This window comes from Aptenodytes patagonicus, chromosome Z (genome assembly GCF_965638725.1).
Source record: "Aptenodytes patagonicus chromosome Z, bAptPat1.pri.cur, whole genome shotgun sequence".
In the NCBI taxonomy this organism is placed as follows: Eukaryota; Metazoa; Chordata; class Aves; order Sphenisciformes; family Spheniscidae; genus Aptenodytes; species Aptenodytes patagonicus.
Window position 1 is genome coordinate 61,541,898 of NC_134982.1, and position 15,869 is coordinate 61,557,766.

The 15,869-nt window shown below is 39.9% G+C and overlaps 1 protein-coding gene across 19 annotated transcripts in view; it reads left to right on the plus strand.

The window, feature by feature from the left end:
• The window catches only part of PAM (peptidylglycine alpha-amidating monooxygenase), a 146,751-nt gene that overhangs the window by 49,465 nt on the left and 81,417 nt on the right, over positions 1-15,869 (plus strand). Inside the window, exon 2 of one of the 19 annotated variants that reach the window (XM_076363158.1) lies at positions 4,887-4,940. The exons of the other annotated variants lie outside the window; for them this stretch is intronic. The gene's annotated coding sequence lies outside the window, so the exon portion shown is untranslated. The remainder of the gene's footprint in view (positions 1-4,886; positions 4,941-15,869) is intronic. 19 annotated transcript variants of the gene reach the window in all.

A 15,869-nucleotide genomic window follows, 5' to 3' on the forward strand; every position in this document is an offset into this window, starting at 1 on the left:
GGGTTGAGAAAAGGATGCACAATGCTACTGCATAAACCTTTCTCTTAACCATGTTAAAAATCTTTACTGTTATAACCTGGTGGTAGTAAGCATAAGTATTATACAGTTTCATTTTCTGTATTTAAAATTCTAACTTTATATTAATTTTCAGCATGCAGTATTCTTCTAAAAGGAAAGAGTCATTGGTGGCTATGTACGTGTAATTTGTCTGACTTCAGGTGTTAGTTGTCAGCAAGTTCTAACTTTAGCTTCTTGGGGTGCAATATCACCGAGGCTGTAAAACTCCACCTCAAAATAGGAAAAATGCTGAAATAAAATATGTAAATTGGTTCTTTGTATCCATTATTCTCCTTTAATTTTCAATTATCTGCTGTTCTTGCCATAGTTTTATTATTGCTCTGTGGCTGAGTCTGAAATGAACTTTTACTCTAAAGTTCTTTTGTAATGCTGGACAATTACCTAATTAAACATTCTTAGGTTGTCTCTAATGAGTTGTTCCTAACTGCAAACATTCTGGTCTGATATTTGGAAGTAGTAAACACCGGTTTTAGTCATAGGTAACCGTGCTTTGAATTTATATAATATTCTAAAAGTACTGGGTGGGCAGGCTTGGGTGGAAATCACCTGTTTTCTTTTATTCCCACCTCTATTTTTAAAGCATGGTGTTCCTGATTGACAGGTGGTGAATATTCAGAATTAATTTTATTTGGGAAGAGGTTTGGCATGGCTTTTACCTGCCACCTTTTAATCATGTAGAATTGTTTGCTTCAAATTAGTAGAGCAGTATTAGTACAGCTCCAACACATCTCATAGTTGAGTTGGTATATTAAAGGTTACTGTTTTGGACTGTTGCTATATGCACTGGCAATTTATTGTGTGCTGAACAATTTCAACCTAAATATGTTGCTGCAAGATAGACTCGTTACACAATTTGTAATGACTCTCTCATTCACTCCCCTTAAGGGTAAAGACTTTAACTTGTGTCCTGTGATTTATATATGTACGGGTTTGTTTTTTTTTTCCCCAGAGATCTCCAGAATCACACCTATTTTGTTCAGTCACCAGAGTAAATACTAAAGGCCTCTTATTAAAGTAATTTGCTCGTTTCTAGAATTCTACTCTGTTTTATGAAAGGTGCTGCATTTGAAGTTTCGTTCCTGGGGCTGCTTTCTGGTTGTGTATTATGTGCCAGTTTATTTGGATCACTGGGAAAATAACGCTGTAACACATGGAACAGCAATAAGTGTGGCTTTGGAGAGTGTACCTTGGGAAATCTTCTGAAAGGTTTGAAGGAACTGATGAAGAATAGATGAGGGACAAAGGGTAGGGTTTTCCTTGAAAGTACAAAGCAGTTTCCCTGAGGTGTGTTTTCTGCTGGGGTTTGCACTGTCTGAAGTCTGCTCTGCAGTATAAAACTAGGATTCACCTGTCTGCATTTATGGGATTCTTCTGTGGTTTTGATTTAATTCCATATTTTTCAATGAGCTGGACAAAAGGCTGTGTTTTAAAGCATATGTGGAAAAAGAAGTTACATTAAGTCTGCAAGCAAATGTTCTTCCCCTCACTCCCTGCTTTCTTGAAGTATTTGACCTTGTAACCTTGTAATGTTAATATTTTCCTAAAAGCCTAACTCAACACCAATATCTGCTGTAGAAGTAAGCTTTCTTACTTGTGACCTTTCTAAATTGAATACAAACAGGGAAATTGTATTCTTACCAAAATTTCTTGAGTGTTTGATGGTTTGCTGTTTCTGTTGGTTCTGTTGAATCTGTTTTGGAGAGAGTTGAGGGTGAAAGTTTCTTGGGTCTGTCCCTCTACTTGAATACCATACTTGAAACAGTGTACTTTTTCTGTCTCAAGCTTTTTGCTACTACTTCTAGAATTTGTTGGAGTAGCAAAATAACTTGATACTGGGTATAATAAAAGACTTTGAAAATCTGGAGCTCAGGGGTGGGGTTTTTTTTTAAATTACTGCTATTTTTCAGAGGTTGTGGGATTTCTCTTTGTGTCCTATTCCAGCAAAGGCCAATCTTCCTTGAAGATATGCCTCTTTCTCTTTTTCCCTAAGAGGTTAATTTATGGTTTATCTGTTTTGAATTAAGTTGTTATTGTTAAATACATAGTAGAATATTGTTAAATAAACTAGTAGAAAGATTGGTAAAAGGTCTTGAAAGTATAGATTTCTGTCTTGCTACTTTTATTCCATATTTGATTACTGACAAAAGACAATAAAATATGTCCAGTTAGAAAAGTGGACTATTCCAGAGAAGGGTAAAATGGACAAATGAAGATGCATCATAAAAATTTATTGTAGCCCGTCTGTATTGTCTAGACTATTCTTAACTCTGTTCCATAAAATGAAATCTCTAAATAGAATGATACTAGGGAAGAAGTTGTAGGTTTTTTGTTCAAGATCTGGCCTATAGTTAAAATGATCTTCGAAGGTTGTTTAAAGGCTTGCTTCCTGCGATGTTTAATTTGTTGCCATCATCTGTCAAACCATCCTGTCCCCTGTTCCAATAACGAATTGATTCCTGATAAATTCTGTTTCCGAGTCCTTTCTGGCTCACTTGCTTCTTCCATAGGAGCTGTTGCTTAACAAACGCAATTCAGAGCAGTGTACTGGCATAAATCAGTTACATGGTGCTTAACAAAAGACTGTTTTGACATGACAAGTCACTGGTAAAAACAGCCTTTTTAGTTTCTGCCTTTTCAGAGAATCAAAATAATCACCTGGCAGATGGAATAGGACAGGAGAGAGATTGAGTTCTGAAGAAAAAGGCAAACAATGCAAAACACATAAAATAATTAGCAGGTAATTCCCCCACCCCCCAAAAAAAAGATTCAACTTTGCATTTAAATACCTACCTACACATTTACCACTGTTGTACTGAGTGTGGGGAGGTGGGGGGAAGTCACCTGCAATACCAATATAGGGTCTGTAAGAGTGGTCATAAACAATGAGACAAATACTGAGCCAAAGAACTGAGTCCTTTCTTTAAAACTGAAGAGATTTCATTACAGCTCTTGAATTTTCTTCCATTTCCATCCCTGTAGTAGAACTTGAGAGTCCAGAGATCAGTGGGATTCATATGTACTCAGGTTAGGAAAAGTAACCAATTTTTGCTGTTTCCTAAGGGAGATTTCTAGTACATCTTCATTTATTTTAATTTTCAGTAAGCAGTGGTTGTACTTCGACAGCTAAGAAAGCCTGGTTGTGTCCCAGCACGTTCCAGTTTTTCTTGCCAGGTGTCTGCAGATCTTAGCAAGGGAATTTCTGTAGTAAAATGTAAAGCTTAAATTTTTTGCTTTCTGATACATAGGCTCAGAAGGGATTACACCAGAATTCTTAGGTTCTGTCCAAACTACGTATTCCAGAAAAGTTTTGCAACTAATTTGTTGAAATTAGTTAACCTAATGACAAGCTAAGTCTTGTCCTTAGTTTTCTTTTTATTAGACTAGATCAAGATTCTTCCTCATTCTTAAATCACAGCTATCGTGCAGGAATCAGAAAACATAAAGCTTGAGAATTTTGTAGACTGGTATAGGAAGGGCAATGTGATGGCCAGTTTCACACCCATGTCTGTCAGTTTTGTGGAAAATAGCAATAAACTAGCATCAAGCAAAGCTATTGCCATTGCTTCTTGTATTATGGTTCTCATACATACTGTGCAAGATTCTCTTTAAAACAGAAAAAAAACCTTAGCAGACATAAACTTAAAAAAAAAAAAAAAAAAGATTTCAAATAAACTTAAATATATATATCCCAACTAAGATGTAGGAGATACTTGCCTGAGAAGATGGCTTTGTTATCCAGTGCAGCTATTACAAAGCATGCAGGTGCCTATTCAAATTTGTGTTCAAAACATGATAAAAAAAATAGCAATAGCATTCACTGATACCAAGTTCAATACAAAGGTGAGTAGATGAAATGTACTGCTGTGCTGGGGATGAGAACAGATGATTTTGCAGATCTTTCTGACCTGACCTAGCAGCCACAAATAAGATATGTGTTTTGTATGTGGCTTTAAATTATGTTACAAACACCAAAACTGAGCTGACATGATGACATCAGATTCTACCCAGTCCTGAAGAACTTTCATGTGCAGTGAATTATTAAAACTTTATTGTTGTTTCATTGTTTTTATCGGTGCTATGAACTTGTGTGTGTGTGTGTGTATATATACTAAAGCTGAATTGTAAGTATATGTGAAATTGTCAGTCTTAGACGTTGTTGAGCAGGAGTACATCGTAAAGCTGTGTGTGTGCACGATCTGGGTTTGTTCCCCCTGCTTACTGCAATTCTGTACTCTCAAATGTGTGCAGTTGTTTGTCACACAGCCACACTCTTGTTTCTTAACATTTATCCATTAAGAACTGAAATTAGATAGTCATGCTAATTTTTTTTATGATTCATAATTTAACTGAATGTTAAATTCAGTGTGTGTGTATGTTTGTTATAAAATGCTTTATTTTTGCAATGAGGAAACTAGTACAGTTTTTAGGTTTATTTTCTTACATAGAGCTTCCACAGTTTATCTGTCTAATAGAGGTCAGATCTTTAAAAGACAGAGTATATCTTTAATTCTGGCACTTGTAAGGACCTCCTCTTGTAGCATGAAAGATTTACTTCAGTAGTAGCCTCTTGTTCCTTCTCTTGTATTCAAAGATTTCTGTTCATTTCATTCAAGGGAAGGTCTGCTTTTAAACTGTGTGCTGCAATTATTGCTGACAGTAATGAATTGGCTTTAGTTAAGGTAACCTAAAATTAAGGTGACTTGTTATCTTTGAAATTACTGAACAGACTCTGGAAGAGAAAAAATGTTTATGACCCATGGCTGTTGGCAAAAGTTCTAACTATAAGATTTTTTTTTTTTTAATGCCAGCCAAGATGTTCAGAATGAATAAAACCTAATGTTACAGACAAACAGGAGTAACCGGTATGTCAGTAAGCTTTTAAAATTGCATGTGCCATTGATCTCACAAGTATGTGATAACTAATTGTTTAAATATTTGGTTTTATTATTCTAAGGGAGAAGGTACTGTAGATTTTACACACATCTTCCCTGTTATTCATGCATACTTCTGTCTGAACAAGTAAAGGAAGTAAAAGAAATGTGAAGTAAAGATGTCCTTCCTCAGAAGTCAAACGTTGCTGTTGCATGAGCCAAAATAGACAATAGAGTTACTGGGAAGTCTTGGATTTAAAGGTTTTTCTGCCCCTGCAGTTTGTGGAAAAGGAGGTTAAACATCATTTGAACTGCCTAAACTTTGAAAACAACTATTTCTACGTAAATACATTTTAAAACATTTTATTTAAATTCCAGTATCGGGAAAGAGTAAGCCATCCCAACCCTGCATAGATCCAATGTCATATCCTTTTCCCCTGCAGGTATTATATTTTTGGCAGTAATGCCATTCATTTGGGGATTGAGTCTAAAATTCAGATGTCAGGGGGAGGAGGGGACAGGAAATCCTATTATTTTTCGTGTGCCATCTTTCTAGTCCTACTGGTGTGTAGCTGAATAGCATTTTCCAGGTAAGAACACTTGATTCGCTCTACTCTGGGACTGAACAAGCTTGCGTAAATTGGAAGTCCTTTACAGACATGTCCTAGAATCCCCCCTCATACTCCAGAAACCAGGGTAAGGCACATTTCTGCAAGGAAATTTTATCAGGAGCCTGAAGCTGGAGGTTGTAGAGGGGAGGGAACATGTCCAGAGTAGTTTAGATACTAATCCTGATTATTTGTTTCCCCCTTAATGCTTATTTCTCTTTTGGCTTGTTTTGTGTTACAGACACAGCAATATAACAAAACTAATTGTGGTTTAATGCTGGTGAGCAGCTCAGTGCCACCCAGCCCCTCTCTCACTCTGCCCCAGTGGGATGGGGAAGACAATCATAAGGGTAAAAATGAGAAAACTTGTGGATTGAGATAAAGGCAGTTTAACAGGCAAAGCAAAAGCTGCATGTGCAAGCAAAGCAAAACAAGGAATTCAGCTGCTCCTTCCTATGGGCAGGCAGGTGTTCAGCCATCTCCAGGAAAGCAGGGCTCCATCACGCTTAATGGTTATTGGGAAGACAAATGCCGTAACTCTGAATGTCCCCCCTTCCTCCTTCTTCCCTCAGCTTTATTGCTGACCATGATGCCATATGGTATGGGGTATCCCTCTGGTCAGTTGGGGTCAGCTGTTCTGTCTGTGTACCCTCCCAGCCTGCTCACTGGTGGGGCAGCGTGAGAAACAGGGAAGGCCTTGACACTGTGTAAGCACTGCTCGGCAATAGCTAAAACTTCCCGGTGTTTTCGGCACTCTTGGTCACAAATCCAAAACATAGCCCCATACAAGCTACTATGAAGAAAATTAACTGTCCCAGCCAAAACTAGTACAAACTCCACCCTTATTCCATACTGTTTATATGATGCTCAGGTCCCACACTATCCAATACATCCTCATTATCCACACCCCACACACATGCCCCTTCCTGTCCTTTGATACATACACAGATACCGTTTCCTTAGTCTATGGACCACCCTTGTAAAGTGCCCATAAAATGCCCATTGAGTTCATTTACTTCATGACATGGCCTCTTATCTGTTGTGATCACTCAGGGCAGGAGAGCTGGTGTGTTGTGTGGAGTTACTGGGCACCAAAGCCAGCTCAGGTCGGGTCACTGCTGCACTTGAACTGCCTCGTGTGAGGCTCATCCTCCACTGGTTTGAATAGTTCCTGCTGTAGCACTTCCTATAACATACAACTGAAATCATGGGTTACAGCAATTTAAAGGTATAGCCATTACAATCTCCACCCTGGTCCCTTTGGGCCACGTTATAGGGTTTAACATTGCAATGAACCTCCTACCCTTGCCCCTGCTCCCATGTGGGGTCCCTCCCATGGAATATTGTCCTTCAAGAACTGGTCTAATGTGGGTCCTCTCCATGGGGTACAGTCCTTCAGGAGCGGATGGCTGCAGCGTGGGTCCCCCGCAGGGCCACATGTCCTGCCAGAAAACCTGCTCCTGCATGGGTACCTCTCCACAGGCCACAGCTTCTGCTAGGAGCCTGCTCTGGTATGTGCTCTCCACGGGCTGGAGTTTCCTTCAGAGCATGTTCGCCTGCTCCGGTGTGGGTTCCCTCCTACTGACTTCTGCCATGGGGTTGCACATTTTGTACAAAGTAATAGATCATAGTATGTTCTCAGCATTTGTTTTTCACATTGGTTTTGGTTTCTGCTCTTTTTCCTTTACTCTTCCTTTGCCAGTGTGCTCTGTTTTTCTTCCATTTCCTCCTGTGAACTACTCTGATTTTCCCATATGTAATCATGACTTCTAGCAAAGAAACTTGGGCTGCTTCTTGATTATCCATCTATGTCCTATATACTCCACATACATTAGACACTTTATGGAAAAACCTGGTGCCTGTGTAATCACAGGCAATTGTGTTGTACTTATCTTTGTACTTTTTAAACATTCCACTTAACATTAAGACTTGTTCTGCTGAAATACTGGTCTATTTTATTGTGTTCAGTTACCTTAGTATTAGCATTATTGTATTTTGGGATATTGAAAATCTGGATCTCTTTTTAGAGATGCTAGATTTCTAGCATTTTTTTATGTCTACAGAATTATTACTTTTACTTTCATGGATACTAGTTTTGAAAAAATACAATATTCAACTAGAAAAAAGTTTGTCGTAAAAAGAACTATAATAGTTGAGAATTCATTTATCTGCTTTTAGTATGGGTCTTATATTGCTCAATTGTTAACTAACTCTAAATTGAATTAGATTCAATGAATTGGTTTTCATCTTCCACTCTTCTTATTATCTTTTCTTTAATTAAGAGGTGTTGTTTTCTGAGCCGTTCGGAACAAGGAAAGACTACAACATTAGTTTTATAATAAACTAACAAACTTCTGTTGAATTATTTTCATTAAATGAAGTTGCTTGTGGCTATGTGCTATGAGGCTACAATGCTGTAAATCTCAGTTTAACTACATCACTTAGGCTGGATCTATGAGAGAATATTCCAGATTTTAATCTGGAATGGCTGTTACGAGTGTCCTACTACATACAATTCAAGAAAAAATAGGTTGGGTTTTTTTCTGGGGGGGGAGGGCATGCCAACAACCCTCTCCCCCACATTTCTCTCAAATAAATTATTCTGCTAGAAGATTGACCACTCATAACAAAACTGTAACATAACATAACTCTACTTCACTGATAACAAACATTTTTCTTTTCTAGCACCCATACCTTTTGTTATTTAGTAAGGTTAACTTATTTTTGAAGTACATTCCCAAATAACAGTAATCCTGCTTTTCTTTCCTTTATTGAAAATAGTTCTGTTTATCTCATCTGTCTAATGGTATGCCCCGCTTGAAGAAAATTTATTTAGGTGGGTTTTTCCAGGGGGGGGGTGTGGGGCGGGGGGGTGTCTTGGATAGTGTTTGGATTGACAGGACATTCCAGCATCCTATGGAGGAATAGGAAGTATGGAAGTAATCACTGCAGCGTATTCAGAAATATGTTGTACTGGACCAGGAAACACCATTTGCAGAACACCATGCATAAAGGTGCATTACAGTTGCATGGCCAAGCGGAGCTAGAAGCTCGCTAGCATGAGAAGTCGTTCCCACTCCTGCTGCTGTCCTCACTCCTAGCTACATGCTGCTGTTTCTTTCTTTTTTCCAGTGCTTATGTTCATCCAGTACCTTTGGGAACCAGTTCAACTCACTAATCTGACAGAAAACTAGCCTAGGGCCAGGAAAAGAGGAGAGAAGAGGAAAGTCCTGTTTGATGACAGTGAGCAACTCGCATGGCTCCACAGTCTTACCAACAGCGTAGTAGGGCTGTGCTCACAGGTACTCCGAGCAGCAGCTGTGCTCCATCACCTCTTGTCTGTGCTCTGTGAGTTCAGCTGCTCACCTAATCACTCCCTAATGTAGTTTGGTTAGAATGAACCAGTTTAAAATAGACCAATAGCCGTATGTGGTGGGTTGACTTTGGCTGGCCACTGAGTGCCCACCAAGCCCCTCTATCACTCCCTTTCCATCAACAAGGCATGGGGGAAAAAATACGACAAAAAGCTCATGGGTCAAGATAAGGATGGGGACATCGCTCACCATCTGCTGTCACGGTACTGTCCCCCAATCACTGACTTGATTTGGGGAAATTAATTTATTGCCAATTAAACAGAGTAGGATAATGAGAAATAAGAACGTATCTATAACCACCTTTCCCCCACCCCTCCCTTCTTTCGAGGCTCAGCTTCACTCCCAACTCAGAATTCTATCTCATGCCCCTGAGCAGTGCAGGGGGATGGGGAATGGGGGTTGTGGTCAGTTCATAATGCTTTCTCTGCTGCTCCTTCCTCCTCACGCTCTTTCCCTGCTCCAGCATGGGGTCCCTCCCATGGGATAGAGTCTTCATGACCTTCTCCAATGTGGGTCCTTCTCACGGGCTGCAGTTCTTCATGAACTCTTCCAGAGTGGGTCCTCTTCAAGGCTGCAGTCCTTCAGGAATGGACTGCTCCAGTGTGGGTCACCCATGGGCTGTAGGTCCTGCCAGGAGCCTGCTCCTGCATGGGCTCGTCTCCACAGGCCACAGCTCCTGCCAGGAGCCTGCTCCAATGCAGGCTCTTCACGAACTGCAGCTTTCTTCAGGGTAGATCCACCTGCTCTGGTGTGGGGTCCTCCATGGGCTGCAGGATGGGTATCTGCTCTACTGTGAACCTCCATGGGCTGCAGGGGGACAATGTGCCTCACCAAGGTCTTCTCCATGGGCTGCAGAGGAATTTCTTCTCCAGCGCCTGGAGCACCTCCTCCCCCTCCTTCTTCGCTGACCTTTGGTGTCTGCAGTGCTGTTTCTCTCAGATATTATCACTCCTCTCTCCCAGCTGCTGTGCAGTATTTTCTACACTTTCTTAAATGCTATCACAGAGGCATCACCAGCGTTGCTGATGGGCTCAGCTTTGAGTACCAGCAGGTCCATCTTGGAGCCGGCTGAAACTGGCTCTGCCTGACATGAGGGCAGCTTCTGGTGTCTTCTCAGAGAAGCCACCCCTGCAGCCCCCCTGCTACCAAAACCTTGCCACATAAATACAATACACTATATTAACAAAGTTCTACACATTTTGACTGAAAAAAATGGAGCTTTGCTCTTGAGTATATAACTTGTACATAAGGAATTCAGGGAGCCTGATTTGAAGTCCTTACTGAAGGAACATGCAATGAATTTAATTCATAGTTCATATGTAATGTGTAATTGAACTTAAATATTTTAAATGATCTCTCATTTGCTTTATCCTTGGAGGCTAATCCTAACTCTGTAAAACATTCTCCCTTTAGTATTTTCTATTTTTGCATAACAAAGGGCATTTCAGTGAACCTTTATCCTTATTACATTGTGCTACTGATAATGATCTGGATATTAAAATAAAAGCGGAGGCTTCTTATGTATTTTCCCTTTTAAGCAGGTAATTAGTACCATCCAACTTGTTCATTTTTTCAGAAAATGAAATTAGCAGTTTGTTAAGATGTCATCTTTCAGTGAAAAATGTTGATCTTCCTTGACAAGAGAATTTTACCTGTTTTGATACCTGGTCAAAGCAGAGGGATTACAAGGTGATTTACTGTGAATAAAATGTCTTTCAAATGCTATTAAAATGCAGAATGGGAGAACGGAGAACTAACACATACTCTCTCTGGTCTTTAGACTTCTGAAAAATGTCTGTGACTCCCACAAGAAAAAAAGGAGGGTTTGCATTTTACTGTTTTAATAGGGAATTTTTCAAGCAGTTTCATGAGCTTATGTTTCACAATTATAAAAGATTTTATCATCAATTAGTAATGATTATTGAGTTAGCAAATTATGACCATTCTTAATTATAAAAGATTATGGGGAAAAAAAAATTAAAAGCTTTTCATTCTTAGACTTTCCAAAAAGGCATGCAACTTTCTTGATGTTTGACTACAGGGTTTTCTAGTCTGTGGATATGCAAGAATGAAAAATCACCTTATAAAAGTGAATTCCTGCTTGAAATCTTATATTTTAGTAATGCAAGCACATTTATATTAATATGAGCAGGAAAGGATTTTGTGTGGTGGTTTGCTTACGTATCTCTGTTCTATCAAAAGAAGTACAATTCCTTATTCTTAAACAAGTTTATACCTAACAGTTTACAGTGTGGTGATGGAGAAAATGAATAAAAATCTTACCTTGAATTGTATATCACATTTTTTAAATCTCAGCGTAGAATTCAGAAATTGATTTACGTTTCCAGAATTTCCAAGAAAATTAGTTTTATTTTGGTCTGAAACACACCGGCATTTATCTCTAGATTATGTAGTATTAAATTTCCTTCTTTTTCAGGTATTTATTTGTCTCACACATGAGTGTGCATTGTTTTGAGGAGTGGTATTTTTCATATTTACTTTGGGAAAGGGGAGAAAATGTGACTGAGGAGATACTTGTTGGCAGATAAGCAAGTCTTACGCAAAGGCTGCTCGGTAAGATCACATTGCAAAGTAGCAGTTAAATCTTTTTGCAGGTTTTTTTCTTACACATTTTCTTCTGTTTTGACTGAGTTTTCACTGTTTAGAAAATTAACTATTCTAGAAGTTGATCTGACAAAATCAGGTCTGCTTAGGCTTTGAAGTTTGCCCCTTTCAGTCATCTCGGAGGCGCTGAGGACAGCAGCTGTGGGCAGAGCTCGGAGCCTAGGGTGTCAGTAATTCTGACACCTTGAGTTGTGCTTTTTTTTGCTTCTCTTAGTTCTTCTGTTTTTCCTCATGCATTTCCTGATGCTCATAAAAGAATTCTGAGGCTGGTTTTAATTTCTGTTTATTCTATAAATTAGTAGAGGATAATAAACCTTCTTTTGCCTATTTCCCCTGGAAATAATGTCCTTGTTCTTTCTTTGCATAAACACGTCTTATAACCTGTTTTCTTATGTCCTTTTGTTTCTGATTTCCATGACTGCTATTGCTGTATGAGTTGCCTACTAATTACGATTCAAATGTTTCCTTTATTGTTCAGTGAACAGGGTTTGCTTATGGCTTGTGGTAATAGGGTTTATATCTTTGCGATTCTCACACCTTATAGCAGTTAGGAGCCTGCAAGTCATGTTGTGAACCTGTTGATCTCCAAAAGGGAAAGGCAGAGTGTAAATGACATTTCTTCATTCTCTATTTCTTTGCTGTATAAAACTTCAATTAATTTCAAAAGCTGTCTAGTAGGTAAAACTCTCCATACCTACTGAAAAGACAGAGCATTCCAAGGATTTTGCTTTATCGTTTTTCTTGGTACAGATAGCCTATCTTCAGATAGTAAGTAGAACTTACTTTCCCAGTAGGAAACCCATTAAAAAATGCTTCATTTAACAAAGAGCACATATATGATTAACAGGTCAGCAAAATCCCTCAAAATAAGTTTAGATATTCAGCTTTTTTTATAAATTATGTTACCCTTATAAACCATCCTTTTAAGCACTGCTTAATACAAATTTTCATTTAATACTTCTGCTCAAATAGGAAAAAAATACACGTTGTCCAATTTCAGTATTTTCGGAAAGCATGCAAAGAGTAAATCATTTAGAAAGCATCCAATTTAGCTGCTGTAATACATACAAGAAAATTCAAGTAGCAATTCTTTATTAAATGTATAAATACTGTGCTTCATCTGATGGAGTGGACAATAGGTTTCTTATCATCATGAAATATTTATTTTAAAAATATGCACCGTACTTATGCTCAGCAGATCAAATTTTAGAAAAGGTTGTTCATAAAAACAACAATAAAAGCAATCATATTTATTTTTTTTTCCTTTGGTATCTGTAACTGAAAAATGGTTTGGTAGCAGAAGATACGAATTTGTAAAATCTAAATTAAATCAAGAGGCAAACTATATTTGACAACTTACAATTCTCATTTTAAAAAAGTATCTTTAATATTACACCAAATCCAGTGTGGATTGCTGCCAAAACAGGGGGTTCCTTTTCAACCCCAGCTGCTTGCTCACACCATTTCTTTTGTGGTAGAAGTACAGCAGCTGCCTGCTGGCCCATTGACCAGTTGATCTGATGGAAAATTAACACACTGCTGGGGTGGGCGGAGGGGAGGGCATCAGCTTCCTGAACCAATGCAGAGCAAGAGGAGGAGGAAAATACAAGGAAGCCTACAATTACAATGGGTTTGGTATATGGTGAAAAATTATCTTTAACTCTCTTTGGAGGAACAGTCCAATGAAGTCTATTGTGAAGCAGCAGCTTCTACTCTAAAAAAAACTCCTTAGTTTTTGGATGATTTATAATCATGTTCTAAATTATTTCCTGTAAAACTACGTAAAAAAATTGCTTCAAGGAAAGCAAACAGTTCTCCACGAACAATGTAACAAAGCTTTAAGGAAGAATTTTCTAAGGTGATAAATGTATTTAATCCAAAAAGTTTGGTAAAAACGATGACACAGAGGTCAGGACATTTTTGATATTTATTTAAAAAAAAAAAGTCTAAATATAGGCCTACATTTGGTTGACCATACATTGCATTAAAAGTTATGTTTTCTGTAATCATGGTTTCACTGGTGTCCAAAGAATTTTAAGCTGTTAAAGCAGCTTACCTGTGGAGAATTTTCTTGGCTTTCCTGGCATTTTCTTACCCATTCATTGCCCTGTATGGGCACTGGAGTTGTAAAAGTAACCAAGAGACCTCAGTTTGGAAATAGAAAGTTTTTGTCATCTGCCGCCACAATCCAAAGGGAAAATCCTTGGTATCATCTATCCTTGGTGCCTTTTATTTTCTCCATATCATGGAAAATGCTAGAACTTGCATGGTTGTAACTCCTTATCCACATCACCTGCCATCTGTTTCTCTCAAATTGGTTTGCTACTTTTAATTGACATACTGAACTGGCCTTGTATATTATTTTTAAAGGTTGAAAGAATTTATTGTTACAAACTCATAGAATGGTTGAGGTTGGAAGAGACCTCCAGAGGACATCTAGTCCAACACCCCTGCTCAGGCAGGGCCATCTACAGCTGGGTGCCCAGGACCACGTCCAGATGGCTCTTGAGTATCTCCAAGAATGGAGACTCTGCAACCTCTCTGGACAACCTGTGCCAGTGCTCAGTCACCCTCACAATAAAAAAAGTGTTTCCTGATGCCCAGAGGGAACCTCCTGTGTTTCAGTTTGTGCCCATTGACTCTTGTCCTGTCATAGAATAGAATCATAGAATAATTTAGGTTGAAAACGACCCTTAAGATCATTCAGTCCAACCATTAACCTAACACTACCAAGTCCACTGCTAAACCGTGACCCTAAGTACCACATCTACATGTCTTTTAAACACCTCCAGGGATGATGACTCAACCACTTCCCTGGGCAGCCTGTTCGAATGCTTGACGACACTTTCAGTAAAGAAATTTTTCCTCACATCCAATTCCCTGGCGCAACATGAGGCCATTTCCTCTCGTCCTATCACTTGTTACCTGGGAGAAGAGACTGACACCCACCTCATTACAGCCTCCTTTCAGGTAGTTGTAGAGAGCGATGAGGTCTCCCCTCAGCCTCCTTTTCTCCACGCTAAACAACCCCAGTTCCCTCAGCCACTCCTCATAAGACTTGTTCTCCAGACCCCTCACCAGCTTTGTTGCCCTTCTTCAGACACGCTCCAGCACCTCGACGTCCTTCTTGTAGTGAGGGGCCCAAAACTGAACACAGTATTCGAGGTGCGGCCTCACCAGTGCCGAGTAGAGGGGCACGATCACTTCCCTACTCCTGCTGGCCACACTATTTCTGATACAAGCCAGGATGCTATTGGCTGCCTTGGCCACCTGGGCACACTGCTGGTTCATATTCAGCCGGCTGTTGACCAACACCCCCAGGTCCTTTTCTGCTGGGCAGCTTTCCAGCCACTCTTCCCCAAGCCTGTAGCGCTGCATGGGGTTGTTGTGGCCAAAGTGCAGGACCCGACACTTGGCCTTGTTGAATCTCCTACAGTTGGCCTGGGCCCATCGATCCAGCCTGTCCAGGTCCCTCTGCAGAGCCTTCCTACCCTCGAGCAGATCAACACTCCCGCCCAATTTAGTGTCGTCTGCAAACTGACTGAGGGTGCCCTTGATCCCCTCATCCAGATCATTGATAAAAATATTAAACAAGCTGTCACCTGGCTTCATCCTCCTTTGCATCCTCTTTGCATCCTCCCTTCAGAATTGCCGTACCAGATTTTCATAGAATCATTAAGGTTGGAAAAGACCTCTAAGATCATCGAGTCCAACCGTCAACCCACCACCACCATGCCCACTAAACCATGTCCCTAAGAGCCTCATCTGCACGTCTTTTAAATACGTCCAGGGATGGTGACTCAATCACTTCCTTGGGCAGCCTGTTCCAATGTTTAACCACTCTTTCAGTAAAGAAATTTTTCAGATACTTATATACATTGATGAGATCCTGCTGAGCCTTCTTTTTCCATGCTGAACAGTTCTAGCTCTCAGCCTTTCCTCAGAGGAGGACTGGATGCTCCAGTCCCTTCATCATCTTTATGATCTTTCCTTGGACTCTCTCCAGTACGTCCATGTCTCTCTTGTACTGGGAAGCCCAGAACTGGACACAGTACTCCAGGTGTGGCCTCACCAGTGCTGAGTAGAGGGGAAGGATCACCTCCCCTGACCTGCTGGCAATGCTTTGGCTAATGCAGCCGGGGATACCATTAACCTTCTTTGCAGCAAGGGCACATTGCTGGCTCATGTTCAATTTGGTGTCCATGAGGACCCGCAGGGCCTTTTCTGCCAAGCTGCTTTCCAGCTGGGTGGCCCTCAGCATGTACCCATGGCTGTGGTAGTTCCTCCCCAGGTGCAGGACTTCGCACTTCCTT